General features: G+C 35.2%; 1 protein-coding gene and 2 pseudogenes across 1 annotated transcript in view; 1 reads left to right on the top strand and 2 right to left on the bottom strand.

Annotated features, from left to right (window-relative positions):
* The window catches only part of WDFY3 (WD repeat and FYVE domain containing 3), a 202,428-nt gene extending 199,866 nt beyond the window's left edge, over positions 1-2,562 (bottom strand). Inside the window, 1 exon segment of the mRNA XM_015586089.2 lies at positions 2,469-2,562. The gene's annotated coding sequence lies outside the window, so the exon portion shown is untranslated.
* A 5,902-nt stretch (positions 2,563-8,464) lies between these two features.
* On the top strand, positions 8,465-8,583 carry LOC112476386 (annotated as a pseudogene).
* Positions 8,584-9,986: 1,403 nt separating this feature from the next.
* LOC112476341 lies at positions 9,987-10,106 on the bottom strand (annotated as a pseudogene).
* Between the last annotated feature and the right edge of the window lie 6,149 nt (positions 10,107-16,255).

Raw genomic sequence — 16,255 nt, 5'->3', positions numbered from 1 at the left:
CAGTATTAGTTATCAACATTTTAATAGGAATAAGTTAGGTCCTCTACAGAGAACAGGCTTTGAAGCACATGGCAAGACAACCATGGCAAATTTTAAACTGACCGTGTCCTAAGTCACAACTTGTTCACAGGCACCTAACTGAAGACTCAACATCTATCTGTTCTGGGAAATTTCGTATTGGACACTTAAGAGTTAGCCTTTCTTTGGGAGTCTGAATTACAAGCTATAATAAAGCCTAGGAGGTAGTGGCAACCATGCTTCCCCTGACAAAAAAATGGAAATGTGAAGAAAGCAGTTCCCAAAGAGTGAGACAGATGCATAGGAGCAGCCCTCCAATGACAGCTTGATGAAAATCTGACTAAATTTGGTTCCTGGATTCTCCTCAGACAGCACAGCTGCATTTCTGCCCCCAGATCCTTAGTGTTCCCTGCGACACACCCAAAAGACCATCAACTTCCTCTTTCTGCTTAAGTTAATTTGAACTGAGTTACTTGCAATCAACAGAGAACTAAGAGTCAAAAAAATACCTTCTCTAAAGCTGAAGAACGTTATTGAAGGACTAATAACCTCTTGCAAAAAATAAGCTTATCAGTGACAATAATGCAAAGTAAAATATTAAAACTAAGGCAACTAGGTAGTGATAGAGCTCTCAAGTGCCTCACAACATAGTATATCATTCAAACTAGTCACTCGAAGTAACTACAACACAATAAAGGGTTCCAAACCTGTGCTTACGACTAGGTTTTTCCAGGAAAATTCAAAAGGAAATGATGCTTTAAAAATATAATTTTAGCACTGTACTGGCATAAAAAGATACATTGATCAATGGAACAGAATAGAGTCCAGAAATAAAGCCACGCTTATACGCTCACTTAATATACGACAAAGAAGGTAAGAATATACAATGGGGTAAAGACAATCTCTTCAATTAATGGTGTTGGGAAAATTGGACAGATTCATGCAAAAAAAAAATAATTTGAACCATCTTCTTACACTGTATACAAAAACAGACTCAAAATGGATTAAAGATTTAAATGTAAGATCCGAAACCATAAAACTTTTAGAAGAAAACGTAGGCAGTAAACTCTCTGATATTACTAACAGGACGTTCTTTTCAGATATATCTCCTTGGGCAAGGGAAACAAAAGAAAAAATAAACAAATGGGACCACATCAAACTAAAAAGTTTTTGTACAGCAAAGGAAACCATCAAAACAAAAAGAAGATATTCACTAATAATACATCTGATAAGAAGTTAATATTCAAAATTTATAAAGAACTTATTCAACTCGACAACAAAAAAAAATCCAATTAAAAAATGGGCAGAAGATCTGAACAGATACTTCTCCAAAGAGGAAATACAGATGGCTAATAGACATATGAAAAGATGCTCAAGGTCGCTAATCATCAGAGAAATGAAAATTAAAACTACAATGAGATATCATCTCACACCTGTCAGAATGACTTTCATCAATAAATCAAAAAACAGCCAAGTATTGGCGAGGATGCGGAGATAAGGGAACCCTCATACATTGTTGGTGGGATTGCAAATTGGTACAGTCACTATGGAAAACAGTATGGAGGTTCCACAAAAATTAAAAATGTAAATACTTTTTGACCCAGTAATTGCACTTCTGGGTATTTATCTAAAGAAAACCAAAACAATAATTCGTGATGCCCATCAACTGATGAATTGATAAAGAAGTTATGGTTCATATATACAATGGAATATTACTCAGCCATCAAAAAAATGAAATCCTACCATTGGCAACGACATGGTTGGACCTATAGGTTATTATGCTGAGTAAAATAAGTCAGACAGAGAAAGATAAATATCGTATGATTTCACTTATATGCAGAATCTAAGGAACAAAAAGAACAAACTAACCAAAAACAGATTCAGAAATATAGTGGACAATTTGGTGACAGACAGAGGGAAGGGAGGTTAGGAGGCTGGGAGAATGGGGTGAGGGTCAAAAAAGTACAAATTAGTAGTTGATAGTTGGGCACAGGAAGATTGGCAGAGGGAATGCAGTTAGCATTAATATGGCTAAGTGGAGAGTCAGGGGAGGGAGGGAGCAACTGGGGGGATCATTTTATGAACATTATAGATGTCTAACCAATGTACTGTATACTTGAAACTAATTTAAATAAATAAATTTATTAAAAAACAACAACAATTTTATTCTATGTAGGTACCTACAATAAAAGTAATAATGCTTTAAAGCCAGAATTGAAAATGAAGAAAATTTATTCTAACATATCCTCTTTTTGGTGCAGAAAACTAAAAGCCATGCAGGAAAGGAGGCTTGTCTAAGTTTACCCAGCCGTCAGCAGTAAAGACGGATTGAAACCCAGCTCTTCTGAGTCACAGCTCAGTTGTCTTGCTACAGTGCAACCGGCAACAAAGACTATCATGATTTTGATCTTGTCTCCTTGTTCAATAGACAAAGCAATCCTAAAACTGACCTGATTCTCTGTTCTGGGCTGGCATGAACCTGCGTAGAAACAATAGGAATGGCAGGCACTTTCTTCCTGAAGCAGATGTGGAGAAGTATTATATCTGTGATGAAAGAAAGAAAAAACCCAGTTCATTCTGAGAATGTTTTAGCATCATGAGTCATTCATTTTCTACTGATTCTTTATCTTCTTATTTGTCACCAATGGTTTAATAGTAGAACATATGAAACACTTTGAAATAGATAAAATTTGCTATTTAAAAATCCATTTAGAATATAGTCATTTAAAGCTGCCTTCTTTACACCATCTGGTTCAGTTTATTTTACTGTTTAGGAAACTGAAACGTAGAAAAGTCATACAAAGAATCAATGACAACACAGTTATTTAGTGGCAGAGCCAGGTTTGGAAGCTAATTCTTCCCACTTCCAGTCCACTATTCATTTGTAAATGATATATCACTCCCTTTTGGAGAACCAAATATGAGCAAAAAAGAAAAAAAATCATGTTATTTCTCTAGGTATATTTGTCAAGCATCTGAAGACAAATGTGGTATAGAGCTGAACTGATTTGTTCTAGATTAAACATTGCTTACTCATTGAATGTTTATAAATCAACCTTGAGTTATTTAACATGCCTTATTATATAGGACATTTAAATGTTCCTTTTATTTACCACTTAATATTTTAATATGAAAACATTAGTATATGATTCATGATGTCTAGGTTCTAGTCTTTCTTAACTCTGCTCTCAACAAGTTCTACAGTTTTAATCAATTATTTGGTCACAAAGCTCCTTCATTCAAAATTGAAGAGCTTGGACTAATTCTAATGGAACTTCTAACTCTAAAACATGCCTAAAAATAGCTTTATCTTTTAGTAACATTATGCTTTTTTGTTTTTGTTATATATTTGTTAATCTTTTTGATCTATTATTACAATAGTTTAAACATAATCAGTAATACTGTCTTCAAATATAGTGAATTATCAAAAAACCTATGCAATAACCTAGTTTTGCTGTCTATCTCACTTATTTTATAAGAACCCAACTAGAAGTGGAAGGAAAAGTATTTTTTTAAATCTATCCTTTATGTAGTTTCTAAGAATAATCCTGAATCACTTTTCCAAATCATTCAGTTATTCATCCAACAAGTGGTCAGATGGCAGACACGGGCTTAATCAGAAAACTTTAAAACAAGATACCTCTAATGAAATACTGAGTGGCGTTAGGAATTCAAGAGTCAATGAGTAGGCAGATGTGATGAAATGTCTCCTAAATTGTGACCTCAGAATATGCTTTTGTTATTTTTTAATATATTAATTGCTACATACAACAGTTGTTTATGTTTTAAACTCAAAGCAAAATAACAGAATAAACATCCAGGTATCTGTCACTCAACTCAAGAACTTAAATATAGGTTAAGTTACTGCTAATGTTCTACTCATTTGCTCCTCCCTATCCCGTACCCCATCTCTCTCATCCTTCTGTACCTTGTAACTGCTATCTTATATTTTGTGTATATCATCCCTTTACTCTTTAAAAAGTACATCACATATGCATGTATCCCTCAACAACATAGTGTTTCATTTTGTTTGTTTCTGAATTCTGTAAAAGTGGTATTAAACAGCTCCTGTCTTCTAGGGTTTGATTTTTCCATGCAATATTATGTTTTCAAGATTCACCCATGTTGTCGCATGTAGTTGTAGTTCATTCATTTTTCACTGCAGAATAATTCTACATTGTGTAAGTGTACCATATATTCATTCTCTTTACAATAGCATCTTGTTTTGCCCCCCAGGTTTTTTGTTTTGTTTTGTTTTTGCTAGTCTGAACATTTTAAGAAAATTCTCATATACGTCTCCTGTTCCACATGTACCAAAGTTTCTCTTAAGTATGTGCCTACAAGTTGAGGAATAAGCATATGTTCAATTTTCCATGAGGATGCCAATTTTTATTTTCCCCAAAGTACCTTTAGTAATTTATAATCCCATCAGCAAAAGGTAGTCCATATTGATCCACATCCTCTCCAACATTTAGTAATGCCAACTTAATTTTGGGATGTAAAGTGGCATCTAATTGTGGTCTTAATTTGTATTTTCCTTTTAATTAATAATACTGAGCATTTCTTCTAGTTTACTGGCTACCTCATGTTTCCTCTTTTACGAAACACCTATTCATATCTTTTGCTCAATTCCTCCTCAGTTGTTTGCCCTTTACTTATTGTTTCATAAAGTTATATGTATTTTAGATGCTGATTATGTGGTTTTACCCACTCTGAATTACCAGGTAGAGGCAAGTATTGAGATAAAGCAGAAGCAGAAACAGCAGGAGGCCAGTCAGAACTGAAAACAGCAAGATAGAGTAACGAAGTTTTTCTCAACCCATTTTTGTAAATTAATGCAATCTACAGATGTCTTAAAGTATCAGTAATCTAAAATATTATATAATTGATCCTGTTTTAGAATCTTTTAATATGAATTCGGTCAAGGGCAAATGCTTTGATATGATTTCGGTATATTCTAACTGCAATATAATATAATTTCAAGTATCAGTTTTAAATAAATCACAATTTAAATCACAATTTAGACAGAGTTCTTATTTTAAACATTTTATATTTTTTTAATTTCGTATTTTGGTTGCTTCCAATTTAGGATAAGTTTTATTGTCAAAGGGGTGAGTCTGAATGTATATGCAAATAGGTACGAAAACTAAATTTCAAAATTATATAAATTAGAACACCACAGAGACCTGGATTCCAGACTTGGCTAGACAGTCAGCTGTACCTTTATGGCCTAACTATGTCTTTAAGTTGGTTTTCTTATACCTAACGTGAAAATTGTGCTCGGTAAATTCTAAGTATCTTTAAATCATACTTTTTGGGTTGAGGATGAGGAAAAAAACTTTTCCAGGTAGCCCCCAAAGAGTTTTAGTCAGGAATCTCTTTCCAAGTGTACACAACTAGACAGACTAAAGAGTAACAAGAAGCTAAATGTCTGAGGGAAAAAATTAACAAGCAGGGCTAACACCCTCCTATCCTGGCAGACCACCTAATCGACAGCATCATACAAGAAAAAAATCAAAAGCCACATAAAATCTGAATCACTATATTCTGGCCTTGCTTCCTATAAAAGCAATCGGAAAAGAACTTCCAGAACCATACTTTCCACTATCTTTTACTCAGCTTGAACTTTCTGGAACCATATCGCGTCTAACTAATGCCTCTATTTTGATAGTAGACATTATGCCCCTAGTATTTAAGGACAATGCTCTAGTAAGTCCCGCTTCTCTCTCCTATATTATCAATTTCCTAATTTCCTCCTTCCAGTAAAGCAAAACCATTTGAGAGAAAGAAAGAGGGGGGCGGGGGAAGGGAGGGAGGGAGAGCAGATATGAATTTCTCACCATTAGAAAACAGCAACAACCTTTTCACTCCACTCACCCTGTCCAGGCTATGACCAATTTCTTTGATTCCCTTTTCGGCAAAGGTCACAGAAGTGTTGTATATTGTGTCTCCAAGTATTCTTCAATTCACACTGAACATACACTAAGTAGACTTTTACTCCCCACCATACCACTGAAACTTGGAGGTCACCAACTATCTACATATCGTTAAATCCAAGGGCCAGTCAGTTCCATCTTTCTTGACCTACCTGCAGCATTTGGCATCAAGCCCTGATACACATTCTTTACCTGGCGTCCAGAACAAAGACTCCTGGTTTCATCCTATTTCACTGACCATTCCTTCTCAGCCTCTTTTGCTTGTTTCTCCTCTTCTCATTGATCACTAAAATTCAAGCATTTAGGCTCTTCTCTAACCCATCGGGCAAATACTATTGGCTCTGCCTACAAAATAGATCCAGAATCTGACCACTTCTCATCACCTACATCGAGACTTTGACCAGAATAGTAACTATCATCTCTCACTTGGATTTTTTCCCATAGTTTAGCAACTGGCCTCCCAACTTCTACCCTTGTCTTATTTCAGTTCTTTCTCATCAAAGCAGCTAGTGATCCTGATAATCTTACATAAATCATATAATGTAACATCTGTGCCCCAAATCTCCCAATGGCTCTTCATCTCAGAGTAAATGCCAAAATCTTTAAAATAGCACCGAAGAACCTACATAACCCCATTATTTCACACTTCATTTCCTTCTGACCCTTCGCTGTTCCTTATACAGGCTAGGCGTACCCCTGCCTCAGAGCCTTTACATTTGCTGTTCTCTCTGTCTAAGTGCTTTTCCAAGGGATGATTACCTCTGCATGTCTTACTCCCTCGTTATCTTCAGATCTTTGTTAAATATCTCCAAGGCTAAGTTTTTCCTATCTACTCTATTTAAAATGGTAACAATTCTGCTCCCAGCATCCTAACCCACTTCTCTGATTTTTCTCCAATGTTCTTAATACTCATTTATTTCACTTCTATTCCTGTTTGTCTGTGTCCTCCCACAAAAAAACATTTGTTTGGTTTGGTGCTACATCTTCAATGCCTAGAAAAAGGTCTGGCATATAGTAATCATTCGATAAATATTTTTTGAATAAACAAATACTCTCGAGGTTAAAAATGACAATTTTTCTGAGTTTACAAAACAAGATAATCTAAATAATTTGGGGACAACAGCTAGATTCTTAGTAAAATAATCATTCTAATAGTTCTTCAAAGATAAAAGGTAACGACAATAACCTCTAAGACTTCAGTAGATGGTACAGCTTAAATATATAAACTTAAATAAATCAATATAATAAATAGTTAACCCCACCTCCCCAAATTAGGTTTTAGATTCTGGTCAACCACAGAGTGACTCATTTATTTTTTGCTAACTACTGTCACATTCAACAATGACTGCTTTACAGAGCCACACCACCAACACACAGGAAAATATTATAAAAATGTTCATTCCAAACTGGTTCCAGACAAAGAACCAAGTTCTTTATAAATAAGGAAAGTCTAAAAATAAAGGGCAGTTATTTGTTAACACTTTGTTTGGAAAGAAACAAGTACATATTTGAGTTGCAAATATAAGAATACAAAAATTACCCTTATACCCAAAGTCACCAACTGTTAATGTTACCCCCATTGTTTTATTATGTGTTCATGTGCTCTCTTGCACTTTCTTTCTATTCACATATACTTTTTCTTCTAAACCAGTTGAAGATAAATTATATATAGCATGGCCCTTTGTTCCTTTGCTTTAATGTCCAATTCCTAAGAACAGAGATTTCTTTTATGTAACCATAGTAGACTTATCTTCAGTAATTTGAATACTGTTAAATATTTTAATTTATCCTACCATCCGTATTCCAATTTTCTTTCAAGTGATTCAAAAAGAGTATTTTTCCCCATCCAGTACAGGATCCAGTCTAGGATCAGGTCTCTTAAGCCTTCTTTAATTTGGACCACTTCCACAACCTTTCTTTGTCATTTATGACATTGGCTGATTTTGAAGAACACGATTCCCTCCCCTTTTTATTAAGTAGAACTTTCTTCATGTTAGATTCGTCTGCTGTTTCTTCATAGTTAGATGCAGGTTATACAGTCTTGGCCACAATACTACATAGATGACGATGTATCACTTCAAGGTGTCATATCTGGAGTCACGTCGTATCCACCTGCCCTATGTTGTTGCTGGGTTTCACCAACATGCAATTCCTCTTTTACACCTTGCAAATAATATGCAGTGTGTGGGGAGACATCTTAAAACCATGGAAATATCCTGCTCCTCATCAATAACTTTTCTCAATTTTGTTATGATTCTTACAGTCTAATCTTTACTATGATGGCTACAAAATGATGATTTTCCAACTCAAGAGCTCATAATTCTATTATAAGCAAGAGACCTCCTTCCTCTATTTATTTGTTTATTATCATTATGGATAATGAATTCCTATTTTTAATGGTTCATAATTCATTATTATACTTATTAAATAATCAAATTACCATATCAGATTTCACCAATAGGAATTCCAACAGGTTTCTTGTGCCACGTCCTTATTAAAAAACAAAAAAAGTCTATGGCCATGCCACCTTGAATGTGCCCGATCTTGTCTGATCTCGGAAGTTAAGCAGAGTCAGGCCTGGTTAGTACTTGGATGGGAGACCACCTTGGAATAGCAGGTGCCGTAGGCATTTAAAATAAATAATTTTTTTTTTCTTATTTTATAGCATTAAAAAAAAAAACAAGTTCACCTCACGTGTATCCTATCCGGACCTGTAATCAGCCATCTCTTTGAGGAACTCCAGTTCCTTTGTGTTGGGGAACAGCATTAGAGACCAGAATTTGGGAGTTAGGTGTGTTCGCTGCTCTTTGCTTCTTAGCCTTTTTGTTTGATAGAACATACATACATGTTCATACACATACATGTGTGCATATATACATGTACACATACATATACAAACTAATTTCAAAAATAATATATTCACACTGATACCTTCTACTGCAATCCATACCCACAAGATTCATTTTTGCCTTCCCCCATTCCATATTTGCATATCCCTCCTTCCACAAGCCCTGGCTCTAACAACCTAAAGTATTTATTCAATTCCTAATACACAAATGACCCAGAGTTGCTCTGTCCACATCACTACAAAAAAATAAACTCTACTACAAAGAGTTCAGGATTTGTTTGCAACCCCTCCCTCTCACCTCCAGATGAGGGTAAATAGTCAAAAACTGTGTCAATAAATTACTTAGGTTCATTCTTCCTTCCCCTTCAATGTAGGTATAGTACTAATTTAAATATAATCTGGTTCATTGTTTCAGTGGATTAGGATTTTCTCCATTCCCATCCTTATTCTGAATATGGACAATAACGTGCTTTGAAAAGTCAAAACTGTATGAAAAAGTGTACTTTGAGAAGTTCCATTCCCGTTCATAAACTTTTGGTTCCATTAAGTCCCCCCCCAGCTCCTTTTTGTAAAGTTAATCAGATACTTGTTTTATTCCTCCCCTCCCTTTTTTACACAATACGTAGCAGTCTATATCTGCTTGTTTATACAAACCAGCTCAATCCAGATTGGAGGAAGCTCTTCCCAAAGCATTTTACACTAGACCAGCATTATCTTATACCAAAACCAGACAAAGACATTACAAGACAAGAAACCCAATATACTTTGTGGACACAAATACAAAAATTTTAAACAAAATATTAGCAAGCCAAATTTGCAATATATAAAAGAGATACTACATCATGATCGAGTGTAGTTTATCTCGGAAATACAAGGCTGGTTTAACATGAAAAAAACTGATCATATCGACAGAATAAAAAAGAAAAATTGTATGATAACCTCAATAGATATGAAAAAGCATTTGACAAAATTCAACACCTATTCATGATTTAAAAAACTCTTAGTAAACTTGGAATAGAATAAAACCTAACCTGATAAATGGCATCTTTAAAATAAATGCAGCTAACATCACATTTAATGGCAAAAGACCAAATGTTTTGTTGTTGTTAGGCGAGGCGACCTTTGGTTGACCTCACAGATTGCAAGGACCTTGTCAGTTTACAATCCCTTATGTTTATTTTTTACGCCTACAGCATCTGGTCTTCGTAGGTGGTCTCCCATCCAAGTACTAAACCAGACCCGACCCTGCTTAGCTTCTGAGATCAGAGAGGATTGGGCTTGTTCAGGGCGGCATGGCTGTAGACAAGACCGAATGTTTTCTGTCTTTAACATTATACTAGAAGTCCTAGCCAGTGCAATAAGATATGAAAACAAATAAAAAGCATACATTACAATGAAAGAAATAAGACTGTCTTTATTTCAGGGACACAATTGCCTATACAGAAAACCCTAAAGAATCTACAAAAAACCCTACTAGATTTTATAAAGGAATTTAGCAAGGTTATAGTATACAAAGTTCAATACACGAAAATCAATCGTGTTTCTACATGTCAACAACTACATATATAAACATATATCTATAAACATGTATATATACAAACACATATATATTTATATAAATATAAAATGCTGTTTATAATAGCATCCAAAAAAAACCATGAAAATGCTTTGGGATAAATTTAACAAACTGTGTGCAAGATATATATTCTGAAAACTCCAAAAACATTGATGAGATAAAATCAAAGACGATCTGAGTAAATGAGGAGATATACCATACACACAAATTGAGAGACCCAACATAGTTAAGATATATGTCACGTCTCTTCAAATTTATCTATAGATTCAATGTGATATCAATCAAACTTCTAGTAGACTTTGTTTTGGAAACTGATAGGATGATATTAAAATTTACAGGGAAAAGCCAAAACAATTTTGAAATAGAACAAAGCTGGAGGCTCATACTACCTGATTTACAGACTTTATAAAACTGCAATAAATCAGTGATTTAAATCAATATGGTCAAATGATTTTTGACAAAGATGTCAAGTAACTCAATGGAGAAAGGAAAAATTTTCACCAAATGGTATCAGGACATTTGGATATCTACATGCAAACAAAAGAATTTCAACCAACCCATATACCATGTCACATACAAAATTTAACTCAACATGGACCACAGGCTTAAATGTAAAACCAAAAATTATAAAACTTCTAGAAGAAAACGGTACAAAATTATTGCAACTTTGGATTAGGCAAAGAATTCTCTGATGAGATATACAGCACAAGACATACAAGACAAAAACTGACAAACTGGATTTTATCAAAATTATTTTCTGCTCTTCAAAAGACACCTTTACAAATGAAAAGAAGCCACAAACTGGGAGAAAGTATTTGTAAAATACACACTAAATAAAAAACTGGCATATCCAAAACATATAAAAAAAACTCTTATAACTCAATAATAAAATAAGCAATCTCATTTTAAAAAGAGCAAAACAATTTAAAAAAGAAGATACAGATATCAAGTAAAGCACATAAATGCTCAATATCATTAATTATTCATGAAAAGCAAATGTTGAATAATACTGCTAGGAACATCAGACTTTCTATGGACACATGCTTTCACTTCTCTTGGGTATATATACCTAGGAATAAAATTTATAGTTCATAAGAAATATGTTAACTTTTAGAAGAAACTAACCACTCTTTGCTGAAGTGGCTATATCTTTTCACCAGCAACATATGACAAAAGGAAATGCCTAGTTGTTCCACATCCTCACCAAATTTAACATTGTCGGACTTCATTTTCAGCCATTTTGGTGGGTGTGTAGTAGCATCACTCTATGGTTTTAATTTGCATTTTGATGACTAGTGATGTTGAGGATCTATGTATTTGTATCTTTCTAAGTAGTGTACTGTTCACAGTCTGGTATGCACTTTTTCAGATATTTTCTATGCTGAGTATATATGTGTGTATATATATGTGTGTATATGTGTGTACATAAATACACACATAGATGCCTTCATAAACAGCATATATGGCATTTTAGAATTCGATAAACCAAAACCTAAAAAAATCTTAAATGGAGTTTACAAAGCTGAGGAACTATAAAGCATGAAATCAAAAAAGGGAAAAGAGCTACGTCAAGTAAGACAAAAATAAAATTTTAAATATAGTCATTGAATGAGGCTTAAAATCTTGCTTAAGGTTTGGGAACTTACAGAATGTATTATTACTTCTGTAGTAGATACTTCTTGGAGTGACCAGAGAGCCTACATCCTTATTTTTTCTGTGCCATGAAAGAGCAGAGGATAAATGAGAGGGAGATTTAGGGAATGGCTATTTGAATCTCTCACAACCGGGCAATACAACCTAAAAAAATTCCTCTCAGGTGTTCACCAGAATCCTGCCACTGCCAAAGCAAACGAATCAAAATATAAAGCCTCTTTAATAATCGGGTTGATAAGATGACCCACATCACAAATCAAGTCAGACTCCTTCTCCAGCCAACCTGGTCCTTCCTTACTCAGTAGGTTCATGAAAACAACCAGGTGGCAGGAAAAGCAGGTATGCAAGGGATCAATTGCATGGACTCACTCAGACTGATTTCACTGCCACTACTGTTGAGAACCCATTTGCCTGAGTCTCTCATAGGTACTACCTCTTGGCAAATTACATCAAGCCCTTTGTGTTACAGAAACGGTGATGGCTGGTCCTCATTATGAGACACTAATTCTTTATTTGCCTCTGCTGGCAAATATTAAATTCACATGCTGTCCTGCAGGATATCAAATAGATTCTGAACCACTAACCAACATAGGATGTCTCCCACCTCCAGAATACACTGGATGTGGGAACCAAACAATGATAGTGGTATCTTTTCCACTCTTACAGTTTTGTTTCTTGTCTCAAGAACTCTGGAATCTGCTGATCTACAAATTTTCATACCCAAGGAGAAAATACCTATACCGGGAGAAAAAAATAACTGTTTCATTCTATTGGAAGCTGAATTCATGGTGTTCGATTTGATTTCCTTACGACAGTAGAAAGACAAACAAGAAGAAAGACTATCAAGGAAAAGAAAAGCTGTTACTATACCTTTAGGGGCTGGGAAGACCATGAGAAGAACTCAGGGGAATCACCTGGAGTATCTTCTGGTAGTACTGTGCACAGCGTCAAGGTTAGTGGAAGACCACCACCATTCCATACAGTTCGAACTACTAGGAACTCAGACCCTTTCAAGAAGGAAAGACTGGCTCAGCTTGTTAGGAACAGAATCCTGATAAGCAAAGATACCAGCAAAAGGTAACAGAAATATGAAATCTGAAGTGAAACAGGTTAGGGTTTGTGCACTGATGCAAAACTAAGGATTGTAGCAGCCATTTATTTCCTTACTAGTCACTGGTATATAATGAGCACCCCCCATCTTTCTCTTTAAATGCCTTTTCTTTTTACTTCTTTTCCCTTTTCCCCAACCATGCTGATGGCAAGTTAGCAGGAGTTAAATTTAGGTTGTAAAATATCAAGAAAGAATCACAGTGAAATGAGGGGCAGCATATCACCCAGAATCAATAGCCCTAAGGCACTATACCTCCTGATGTAATACCTCAGCTTGCATTTAAATTTTGTCTCCTAGAAAAAGTGCATCAATAGAGGGCATAGCAGGATTATTTCTACCTTTATGTAAGTGGGGAGAAAAGTGAGAGGAAAAAAAGAGAAAAAGAAAGGGGCAGTTAAACTATGAAAGGGTGGACTATTCTAGATACCTCCTGGAGGGCTACCAAGCTTTGATTTCTCTTTTGGGAATGGCCCCCAGCACACAAGAGTAGATGCCCAGAGTTGTAACTATACATCACCACCTTGGGCCTGCTGGCTCTGGTAGACAGATACCTGATTTGAACAGGGCTAATATCATCCTTTCCTGCTGGAATACAACAATTGAAAAGGCAAGGCAGAGACATTAAATATTTAGAGCAAAGTCACTTTAATGGTGGGGGTCTAGAAAGAAGGTACTGATGAGATCCCTAGAGCTCTTCTGGTTTCAAGCCCGATTTGTTCAAGTCATCATTCAATTTCCAGTACTAGTTCCATAAATGCCTTTTGTCACCCCATAAGCTAGTATTAGCTAACTGCAACCCAAAAAATGTTAATATGACTTCTTCTAGGAAGTACAAAAGGTGTGGAAGGTTCTCATTTTTACGTCAAATTATCATATTCATACATTTTTGTTGCTTCCTCTTACCCCACTCAAAAACTAAACATTGTGTGCTTTTGCCTTGAGAATTGTGACATTAGAACCCTCGTGCCTAACATGCATTTTCACATCCTATTTTGCAAGAAAGCATATTTACTCCAAAGCTACAGTTTGTTCATTTTAGCAGCAGTTTCCTGTTAAGACGTTAAGGCATCAGCAATCCTCCGCATCTCGTGATGCCACACCAGTGCCAATGAAGCAAACAACACAATTACTGATTAACGATGGAAATGAATGTTTTCCTTAGAAGACACTTAGTAGTATATCTAAAGAATGTTTCTGCTCTCCACGTACCTTGCTTCTCCTACCACTTAAATCCTAGATCACCAATGTGGATTTGTGACAAGAGGTATTTAAGGAGTCTCAGCCCCAATCTTCGACTCCAGATCAAGTTCCATTAACATTACTTCACTCAGCCTTTACAACCCAGGTTAGATAAGGTACGGTTCCTAGCTAGCTCTGATACCCACTCTGTTCTACTCCTACTCCCTCTGCTGTTCTAGCCCTGTTTATACCTCAGTAATTATAACTAAACTTCCGTTTTGAGACTTTTGGAGGTTTCCAGTATAGTGCCTGCTTTGTCTTGTACCAGGACTGCGATGCCTGTTTTCGACTCCCAGTCCCAATCCCAAGGACTGGTATCAGGCCATTATCTAGAATTCGGTACCCACAGAAAGAATTCTCTGGCCACGACTCATAAAAAAAAAAATACACACACACACACACACACACACACACGCACACAACTCATTAATTCTCATTCTCCTCCCCCCCAGCTCAAGATTTCATGTGCTTCTTTACCTTGAATTCCCATTAACAATAGGCTACATGGATGGCTCTCTGGCTGTTCTACTCTTGACATCTGTTGTTTAGGTGCGATTAGCTCGAACGTGCAGCACTATTTCTAAGTATGGACTCATTCTAGTCTGTCCTACATAATGGTAACCTCTGCCTTACTCTAAAACTTGGCCTTCTCTGTCATATCACAAATATATCGAAACTCTCAATTTTTGAGAAATAATAAAAGTAAGCAAACTTAAAGAATTTAGACACAAAGTAATTAAATAAAAGTATTTTCTAAATAGTATGAATTGGAAACATTTTAATATAATAATATTAAAATAACATAATATTCCTGGACACGTACATGCCAAACTTTTTTTAAATCACCAGATTATCATTTTTAAAGTAGAGAAAATGACGTTACATTTTGTAAACGTATTCTATTATAGCATATAGAAACGACCATTTCATTCCCACAAGTTCTAGCTGTAATTTGACACAAAAACAGATAAGGTACATCAGAGCATTCCAACAGTGTATCTATCTAATCATATAAACTAGTATCTCTTTTGATCAATGCTGAATTCTTCTTTATGAAACAATTAAATTTCTAATTCCACTTAGTGCCAAAAAATAGAATTCCCAGCATTTATTCCAAAATCTAGCTTTGTTATTAATAATAAACCTTTACAAAAGTTGTCCTTTCCTGGATTTCTCTACCTTGTTTCCTAAAGATCAAGCTACGAATGAGATCATCATGGATATAAACAAAAACTGCAAAGCAGCCCAAGATTATAGACAAAAAGTATGTGTGTATTCATCTCAAGTCCCTCATAATCCAAGAGAGCTATAGTAAAAACAAGTACAAGGGATAATAAGGAACTCCAAATACTGGGGCTAGGGAGGAAAGCCAATGAAACCTTAAAAGAGATGTTGTTACCACATTATTTAATTGCCTGTTCATAAGTTAAAATAATTTACTAGCTCTGTGAAAGGAACATTAGTATCTTAGTTTAATATTTCAACACACAAAGTAGAAACTCTTAATGAATGAAAAAAAGAAATCCGGGATGCAGATAGCTAGTAAGGAAGTGTCAAATGTACTCAGCTTATACTGCAATATACTCATCATGGAATGACAACTGCCAGGGAAGACCTTTCTAAAAGAAAACCAAGTGTGATGTGAGTTCTACATTCCTTTCCCCAAAGATAACTCCCTACTGATCAATAAACACAATGCAAAATGCATCTCATATCACAGATTAATTTCATTTGCTCTTACCCTTTCACCAGGTGATTACTTTCCTCTCTTCTAATTTTATTACTATAATTCTTTCCCTTAATCTAACACTACATTTAAATTTAACTTCTAAAAATCCATTTTACTACTTGTTTATTTCAGTAGGCCTTCTCTC

This window comes from Pteropus alecto, unplaced genomic scaffold (assembly GCF_000325575.1).
Source record: "Pteropus alecto unplaced genomic scaffold, ASM32557v1 scaffold161, whole genome shotgun sequence".
Taxonomy (NCBI): domain Eukaryota; kingdom Metazoa; phylum Chordata; class Mammalia; order Chiroptera; family Pteropodidae; genus Pteropus; species Pteropus alecto.
Note: the sequence above shows the minus strand (reverse complement) of the source record. Positions and strands in the feature narration are given on the sequence as shown.